Consider the following 9,390-nt stretch of genomic DNA (forward strand, 5'->3'; position numbering starts at 1 on the left):
CTCTAGCAATGATACATGCATTGCAACCTTAGGGGCACTGCTGGGAAAATTGGGGCAGGAAATAAAAATCCATATTCCTCCTGCATCTGCTTTATGCTTCTACACCAAAATATTCCAAATTGTCACTTTATATAGAAACAATCCATTCCTCATTTAAACTAAGCCAAACTGAACTTAATTTATGCAAGGAGTGCAGACGTTTTTAAAGAGAACACTGGCTGATGTTTGGGCTTGCATGGGATGAAGAAAGTGCTGCCATCTGCCTGGCATACAAAGTCTGTTAAACTGTTCACCATTCCCCTCAGAACTGAGCTTTCATTCTTAAATTCTTGTTCTGGAGTCCCTGCCAAGCTTTTGTTCTCCAGGATTTTCTCTAGCCCTCTTCAGCTGTAAATCAATTCCATGGAGGTGGTGAGCATGTTTCACCCACAGCAAACCGTAGATAGAGAAGGCTACAATTTTTTACTAGACAAAAATGCATTGTTTCCTAAGTGAATCGTGCTGTACGCTTTTGGTTACCATTCATTTGACAGAACAATCTGTAAAAGTAGAGAGCAATTTAGCAGTCAACCTTTGGAAAAAAATATTTACTTTCAAATAGCCATTAACAAGCTACAACAACATGGACCTCATGAATTAGTTTGTACATTTGACCGTGTGTCTTTCAAGCGGTTGTCTGAAGCTTTGCACCTACTCCCAGCAGAAATTAAGAAATGCTAAAAAACATCAGACTGAGTTCAAAAACCACCAATATTTGTAGACGTTTTACATTTTTTAGCTTTTATCCAGCCACAAACTCAACTTCATAACTGTTTTGGGTTGGTTTTTTTCCTTGTGAGTCCCAGTTCCCTCCGTAGTTATTTGTTAACTTGTAATGATGTGCTGGATGGCTGAAATGAACAACTGTGATACATAATGGGTGAGTCCTCTGGGTTACAGCACAGCTGTAAATGTGTAATAAGTGCTGGCAGACACACAATTCAAAGAAGTGATTCTGACAAGAAGTAAGTGGTGTTACTTAGTGAAGGATATGTAACGAAGGATTTCCCATGAGTTGCTGTGTGCTCAGATAGAGGCAGGGGCTGCTCAGACACTAGGTTCTTAATTTCCATAAGTTCATGGTAAAAGGATTACCAGCGGTAGTAAATATTGCTTTCCTTTGCTGCAAAAGCCACCCACTTCAGCTGCAATTCCTTTCATCTTTTCTGTTTCTCCATTCAGCTTGAGTAGGATGTGGAGCTGACTACATGCTGTGGACAATGGGGAAGGAAGAGATATAGAAAATTTTTGTCAATGACTTTAACTGCTGTTCCCACCCCAAGCACCATGCAGTTGCCACCACGCTGCCTTCAAAACTCCTTGGCCAGTGCATACTTACCGAGGAGCCCTGAGCCCAGGAACCTCAGCTCCACAACTGCAGTCCCCTCTGATTCCCAATGCCTCGGTCTGCTCAAGCCTGCTCTGCAGGAGAAGATGCCAGTCTCTAGGTCTTTGAGCTTAGGCGCACACCTTCTCTCAAGTCAAGGGGGATGTGGGCCTGGACATGCCTCTACAGTCAGTTCCAGTTCTCGTCTCAGTCAGTTCCGAGCATTTGGTCTGAGCCTAGTGCTCCTTCTGCCACTTCCACTTCCCCCACAAACCTCTGGAGAGCAGAGTTTGTTTTTCTGTTCCTGCCACAGCAGCCTCAGTTACAGCTTTTACTAAAACCTGTGGAATTCTTGCTAAGTATGTTAGACATATGATCAGTCAGTCCCTACCTGATGTTGGTATGAAACTGAAAATAGACAGCTCTCTCATGACCACTAGAAAGTGGGCTGATTATTTCAAGAACCCTTTTATTTATCTAATCTGTCTGTCTGTCCATGTTGGCATCTGTCTCAAGCATTTATAGACATGCAGCACTGTAGAGTCCAGACACGTTTTGATGGATGGAAAATAAATACAATGACAAAAGAGGGCTTGTAATGGAGTGCCTTGCCTTGCATTTGACAAAAGTAAGTCTGAAAGCAGAATGCAACTTGCAGCCTCATAGTGGCACAGGTATTAATTTTTTAATTGTTATTTAACAGGGATATGTGCTCCTAGGGTATGTGGCAATCAGCTCCATGTGATTTTTGTTTGAAAGTACTTATAACCAAATCCTTTAAACATGTTTTAGGAAACCTTGCTGGCTTTAACTTTGGTATTTTCTTAGATTAGATTTATTTCAGCTAACACAGACCTAGAACTGTTCATCTTGATTTGGTTTTTTGTTCCCTGTTCTCGCAGAAGATTTCTAGGGTTTAATGCCATACATTTTCACAATCGCTTCAATTACTGGACAGTCTGCTCGACTCCAGGGGTGACAAAAGAATGGTAACAAACGAGAGAATTTAATTATGTGAATGCAGTAGAACAAGCAATTTTAATTTGCGCGTGTGTAACAAACTGCCTGGTGCGTGACAACAGAAAGACGAAATCACAGTTCTGTATTTAAACTCATACATGGAATATACAGTCCATGCACCTTCATTATAAAGCCATGGTTACTGTGAATAAAGGAGATAAATCAGTTACATAATAGCTATGTAAAAGGAAAATGGAAACAGCCACTTCAAAAACAGAGCTTTCTTTTTAATCTATTGTAAAGTCACGATGTAAGGGGGACCTTTCCCTGGTTTTTGTTCTCTGCTAACAAGACCCACTGTGTTCCAAAGCCTGACAGGAACAATTAAATGAAAAGCAAAGAAGGACCACAGGGAGTGAGTGAGCACTTTGTCACCTCTGAGTTAGGGAAGGAAATAGGGGAGAACATGGGAAAAAGAAGACGACATTTAAAAGGATTCTACTTCATGGCAGTCTGCTATGAGGAACATTTTCATCTGACAGTGTCTGTGGAGATCTAGAAGACATGGGTGACCAAATTGATGACCTACAGACCTGCAAAACGTCTTACAGGTGAAGTGAGCTTCTCCCAGAATGTTTCAAGTCACCTCTTGAAACACCTCTTCAATGTTTCAAGTCACCTCTTCAAGTCACCAGAAACCGAGGAACAGCACCCAATCTGCAGCCTCAAATGTTACGGTAAAACTGATCTGTCCCTTCAGCCCAAGCTGGGCTGCTTCATTTTCAGATCTGGAGATCTTCTATTCAGTCCACTACATCATCCAACTTAGTGGTCAACACGTTAATTTTTTTACTGTTTCTTTGAATGCTTTTACTGCCACACTATGTTTGTAGAGTGCTGAATTACTATGCAAGCTATGCATAAGTTTAAATCAGGACTAGATCAAAAACATAATTTTCTGAAAACAAAGCTCTGGCTCTGAAAGCCATTGACTCTCTTGTGGCAATAGAGATCCATTTCTGTTGTCTAGTTGCCTTGCACCCTACCTCTTGTTTTGGTATTTGCACTCCGTACCCCATATTCACTCTTGTTTTTATCAGTTGCAGTGGATCCCATTTTGGTAGGAATGACAGCTTCCCTGAAGTTAAAAGAGATCCTTTCTGGACCTGACTGGCTCTTCAGCTTGGCAAGCTGTGTGCTGTTCAGTGATTGGCTTTAAATAACGCTGAATTAACAAGCAATAGCAAATACCTGGGGGGCGTTCTAAGAAATGTTGTACAGATTGGCAGTGCCGCAACACACAGAACTGCATCAACAGGATGCAATCCTACAGGTACTCTGCTTCCAGACTTCTGCCTGGGTTGAAACTGACCCCAAGGCAAAGACAGCAGTTACTCCTCACATAAAAGTAAACTTCAGTCTGGTGGAGCCCATAGTGTGGTTGTTTTTCCTTTTAGCTTGTTTTATGACTTTTAAGATAAAATAATTCAGCCTGTGGCAGGTGATGAATTGATACTCTGAGATCCACATTTACAAAACAGGAAAAACAGCACAGGAAGCCTGACTGGGAAGGATTATTGTGGGTGTTCAGAGGGAAGGTTAGGTAATTACCTCCATCAGTCATTGTTCGGGCCATCTAATGAAACCATCTGCAGAGAGGCCAAACGATATCGAATACTAAGGAGATAGGGGCAGTTGAAGAACTTGAACAAAATACAATTAGTAGCATATCTGGGAGGGTTTCATTAAATACTTGATTCTTAAGGAGAGCCTTCAATGCATGAGGCATGGTAATAGAGCACCTGAGCAAGCTGCGTTATTTAATTTCATTACTGATCTGGAAGAAGAAAGAGTGAAAACAGCAAGTGCTAGCTTCTGGAACAGCATAAAGGAACGCGAAGACTACGCAGACGCAGGCGGGCGGGGAGCGCCCCCCGTTCCTGGGACCCGGTGTGCCCTGGAGACACATTCCAGTCCCATTTCAAGACAAGGCCTGGGCTCTTGCTGGTCCCTTTTTCACCCTGGTTTCCATTCAAAGAAGGAAGCCAGAGGAGCCACTGCATCTCAACAGGTGATCCACACATCCTCACATACAGACAAACCCAAAAAATTATGAATCTGAGCAGGAAATAAAACAAAATTAGATTTGGAAGAAAGCAAAGTAATGCCCTTGGGAATACAATACGTACATGCCAAGGGGAAAGATATCGGGTAAACTACACTGCTGACCAAGACATACAGATAACAGAGGGGAAAAAATTTAAATATGGCAGGTAATAATAAGGTCAACGGAGGTTGTGGTATCATACAGGAGCAGAGCTACAATTTCCTCTCTTGATGTCTCACATGTCACAACAAATAATGTTCAGAGACTTATTAAAAGAATAAATGATATAATTCCAGACAAAATATTTTGATAGAGCGAAGGTTAAACAGAAACACCAGTACAAGTGCTTTGATTTGGAATTGAGGCAAAATTGAAAAAATATACTTCTGCTCCGCACAAACTCTATGTTGTTAGCTAGAGTCAACAATGATATTGGCACTATCTTTACTTATCGGTATTTCTTGATAACAAAACTGGCAGGCATATCATAATTACCTCCTAAATAAATACATAAAGCTGGGATCTTCAGAATATAACAAAACACTAAAGAAAGCCAAATATATTAGGTTGTGATAAAGCAAAGAACAGAAAGGCAGCTAAATCACCTTACTGCTCTGGGATAAAAAGGTATGAGTAAAGGTGGAGTTAAAATGACCCTCTTCCATGTGATTTTTTTAAAGGCACCTCAGAGCATCACAAGAATCTTTGCAGTATAATCTGAGTTAGCTGCTGTTCTCTGCTCCCTTTGCCATACCTGAGAAATGGACCATCTTCAACCAACGTGACGTTTGTTTCTGGACTGAGTGACAAATTGTCACATTGACGTGCAAATAAGCTCAGTAGGCATCAGTTAAGGCTATTCTGGTTCTCATTCCCCCACAAAATGTAGGGATAACATATATCAGTCTCTCACCCAATCAGCTGAACCATTGCTGTTAATGAAAGCAAGAAGTTCATCTCTGAAATGAGAGGATTCATTTTACCTCATGATTTCTCACTGTTTTTTAAGAGGAAATAGTTTAGCAAGATAATTCTCCACTGTAAATAAAGTCTCCACGTTACATTTATACCCCCCTGTTTGTACAAATGGACTGTAACAAACCACCCCTGGAATACAGACAGTAAGTATATCACTGCCTCTGGATCAGAGCTCCCTCAAACCCACCGTGTTCGGAACTGCTTTTGGTTTACACTGTTCTCCAGCAGGAGCTTAGTGGCTCTTTCTACGTCCCTGTTTCGTGCAATGCCACTCAAATTCCTCTTTCCTAAAAGAAAACTTCCTAGAAAAAAATTCCTGGAAAAAAATTCCTTTTTCCTAAAAAAAAAAAAAGCTCTGCTTTAAATGGCACACCTGCCTTGCATTAGCTAAAGTAACTCAATACCTGTAGTTATTTCAACTGCTTTAGGCAGGTGAAACAAAAGACATGAGCTATATTTTATCCTGCAGATGCTTATTGGCAGGCACATCCTGCTAGCATCCTGCTATTCCTGCTGAAGAGGCAGGAAAAGAGGACGGTAAATAAGAACTATAGTATTTCAAAGGACAGAAAGCGAGTTCTCTGCCTTTGACAACAACATAGAGCAATAGGCTGACCATGCACAGCTGTCACGGGTCCATGCTCTGAAGCGGTGAGGATTTTTCAACAGATGGGGTTTTTTGTGTGTCTCCCAGGAAAGACCGGAGCCAGCTGTAACAGAGGTGACAAAATGGGATGTTATCTGCCAGCCCTAGGGTGGATCCTATTGAATGAGCAGGGTTGGTATCACAGCCTGCATGAGCTCTAGTTACTCAGACTAGGACTCCTGCGTTTGCCCCGATGGAGAGCTCCTGCCCCTTAGCGCACTGCTCAGCTCAGACCGTTCCCTGGGAATGTTCAGCTCTCATCTCAGCCAGACTCAGAGCAAAAGCCTGAGACAAGACCACCTTCTCAAGCAAATGTATCAACCACTCCAGCCTATTAGAAAGGATGAGGTGCAGCCTCTGAAACTCTCCTTTTGGATCTGTGGCACACAGTATGAATATAATATTCAGAAACAAAGCACGCTAGCCACTAGATGGAGAGTTATTCTGCACCCAAAGGCTACTGGAGTATTTTATACAGAGTGCAAAACTTTCCAATGAAGTGAAAAACTTTGAGAAATGAGAGACCTAATTTCTGCTACGGTTCAACGTCGGAGGAGATTTGGATCCCCGCTTCTTCGGTCACAGGAAACAGATTTAGGCAAACTGTTTTTTTCAAAATTCCAGCAAAAGTACTGTAAGTGGTGGCAAGCTGCACCAAGAGGGAGCAAGAATACATGTCTCATTAAAAAATTATAACTGACTAGGTTTTGAGCTCAGATAACCAAAAAGCCTTCATTTTTTCCAGCAACTATTCACTCAAATGAGACAAGAGGCAGAAACATTTGAATGAAAAATGAAACAACTATAAGCTGACTGAAAATGATGTGTTGGGCACGCACAGTAATTCTTACTCATTACTGTTTAGGAACAGAAGTCCTCACCCATTTTGTATTCAAAGCCAGCCATTAAACCAGTTCCCATCCAACAGCTCTTTTTGGCCTACCTGAAACCATTTGCTGGGTTTCAGTCTAACTCCTCATGGGCTGAGCTAACCCGTCATAACTGTTCTGACACCCTTTCAAACAGTTTCCTTTTGCTCTTCCTTTGTTGTGTAACCCAACTCTTTCCTCCCCTCTTACCTTTCCACCCTTTTCCCGCATCTTTCGGCGTGTTGCTCCCAGCACACACCCTCTCCTTCATGAGCGTTGGAGTGCAGTGCACATGACTAGCCCCTGCATTTCCGCAGAGCAGGGAGCTCTCAACCTAAGAGTGCCCCAGCAATGAAACACTGAATCACAGCTCTCCATTACACATGGCAGCTTCTAGGACATCACACACAACAGCAGCTGGCTACCATATTGAACAGGGCCAGTAGCCCAAGAGATGAACAGCTTCATTGGCCTATGCAGTCCTGGCAATTTTGGCTACCCTGGAATCTAACAAAGCAGAGGTATGATATGCTAGACAAAATACTTCTTGTGCACAACCAGATTACCCGATTACTTGGAAGCTCTTGTCAGTTCTGCTTCTCTCCTTTTTGTACAATAAGATTTTAAATTATCTAGAAGTGACGTAAATTTATGTCAGGAAGATCAAACCAGGTATTTCTCAAATTTTATGAGAACAGGCTCGTTCTGACATGAGCGAAAACAAAATAATGGCAGGATGAACAGTACCTCTGATCAGCAGAAAAAAAAATTCTCTAGAAATACACAAACACTACATGCCATTCTTCCAGGGGTATCAGCGTAAACGTTAATTATTTTGCTTATGCCCTGGAATCCCTCTGAACCTGCCAGTTCCAGCAGGACTTCACCAACATCGCTGGCATTCGGCAGGCCATAGATATAGTCTCTGTAATTCAGGAGTGACACCAGTACCTTGTGCTGAGGGTGCTGGCAGAACGCTAAACAGAGACCCGCGCTTGAATGACACACTCTAAACTTGAAGCCTCCTGGCTCTCTGTGCAGTATGTAATATCATACAGCTGGCTCAGTTGGCTTTTAGGACCCATTATTAATTAAGCATTAGATAAATAAAGAATTTCACCTGGGGCTAGACCATGAGGTGATGAGAGGAGTCAGGAGCCTCCCACCTTGACCATCTAACGGAAGGAGAAGTCGCCCAGAACAGCAGTTGCTGCACAAGACAGACTGCAAACGTTGGTCCACTTAGAGGCAACTTGGCACTAAGGGGAAGTGTAAATCCTTGGGTAATTAGTGCTGTGGTGCTCTGGCTGCTATGTACCTCTCAGCAGACCTGATTCACCACGTGGAGAGGGCAATACAACGCTCTTCAAAAGCGGTCAGCTGTGGTTTTGCTACAAGTCCCTCACCTTGCTCCTGGCAGAGCGGTCTCAAATGCTGGGCTCCAGCTAATACCATTAGGGCACTTTTACATAAACCTATGTGCAGCAATAGGAGGTTGATTCTTTCTTGCCTTTCTTAGGTTACACAAGCAGATTGCTGAGGAGCTTCTGGCTTACTCTATAGGAGTTGTGAGAAGCTGTCCACATTTTCCTTGTGCTATAAAGAGTAGTTTCCAGATGGGATGCTTTCATTTGGCTCATTTTCAAGACCACATCATTTTGAACCTACACCTAAATTTCATCTTCATTCATGTATGTTTAAAACCAGGGGTTTCATTTGTGCTAATCTCTAGCCCTTTTGTGTACACCAATACTTCTTTCCTATTTAATTTTTATCTAATGTAAAGTTTTGGTCACAGACACACAAACAGAAGAAATACATACTGACTGCAGGTAGTAAGAGTCTAACTAGCCAATCTGAAATTCGGCCGTGGCACTTACAGTAATGTAACAGCTGCTCTTCGCTAAGCGGGTTCTGGGATTTAAATTATTGTACTGCACTTGGAAAAAAAGGAAACAATGCTTCTTGCAAACCACGGTAATACATACTGTCAAAAAATTCTCAGTAGGTTAATTTCAGTAGGGGAGTATTCCTCATCATAAGAACATTATGTGCTGTTAAAATGTGACTGGAATTTTATGTACTATAAAAACAGAGAAACCTATGGATGTTTTTCAGGCAGAAGAATTCAGTGATTTTTGACTGCTTAAGACACTCCAGTGGTGAGATTAAAGTCAGTCTACTACATAGAACTGGGAGACATTTTTGCTTAAATAATATAGATGAAGAAAAGCATGTGGAACTGGAAAAAGCTTGTGGTTATTTGTCATAAATGTTTTTTTCTGTGCAATTAGCTATGCACCTTCAAATCAGTAAAGTCGGTGATAATAAGATTATTCATGATTTAATACTCATTTATGTATCTTCAGTCTTTACTATGTGAAATAAAAAGTATGTGAAATAAGAAGTATGATCCAATTCTCCCACTTATGAAAACTGGTGCAGCATCGTATCAGTCTGTACA

The 9,390-nt window shown here is 41.7% G+C and overlaps 1 protein-coding gene and 1 long non-coding RNA gene across 8 annotated transcripts in view; one reads left to right on the top strand and one right to left on the bottom strand.

Moving 5' to 3' along the window:
• Window positions 1-9,390, bottom strand: part of ALPK2 (alpha kinase 2) — a 96,917-nt gene that overhangs the window by 71,568 nt on the left and 15,959 nt on the right. The gene's annotated exons all lie outside the window — the stretch shown is intronic.
• On the top strand, window positions 2,307-9,333 carry LOC148053785 (uncharacterized). Its single transcript, XR_015707907.1, has 2 exons — window positions 2,307-4,397; window positions 5,114-9,333. It is a non-coding gene; the product is annotated as an uncharacterized LOC148053785 (long non-coding RNA).

Source organism: Nipponia nippon, unplaced genomic scaffold (assembly GCF_047370975.1).
Source record: "Nipponia nippon isolate SJK-2023a ecotype South Korea unplaced genomic scaffold, ASM4737097v1 scaffold_37, whole genome shotgun sequence".
Lineage (NCBI taxonomy): Eukaryota > Metazoa > Chordata > Aves > Pelecaniformes > Threskiornithidae > Nipponia > Nipponia nippon.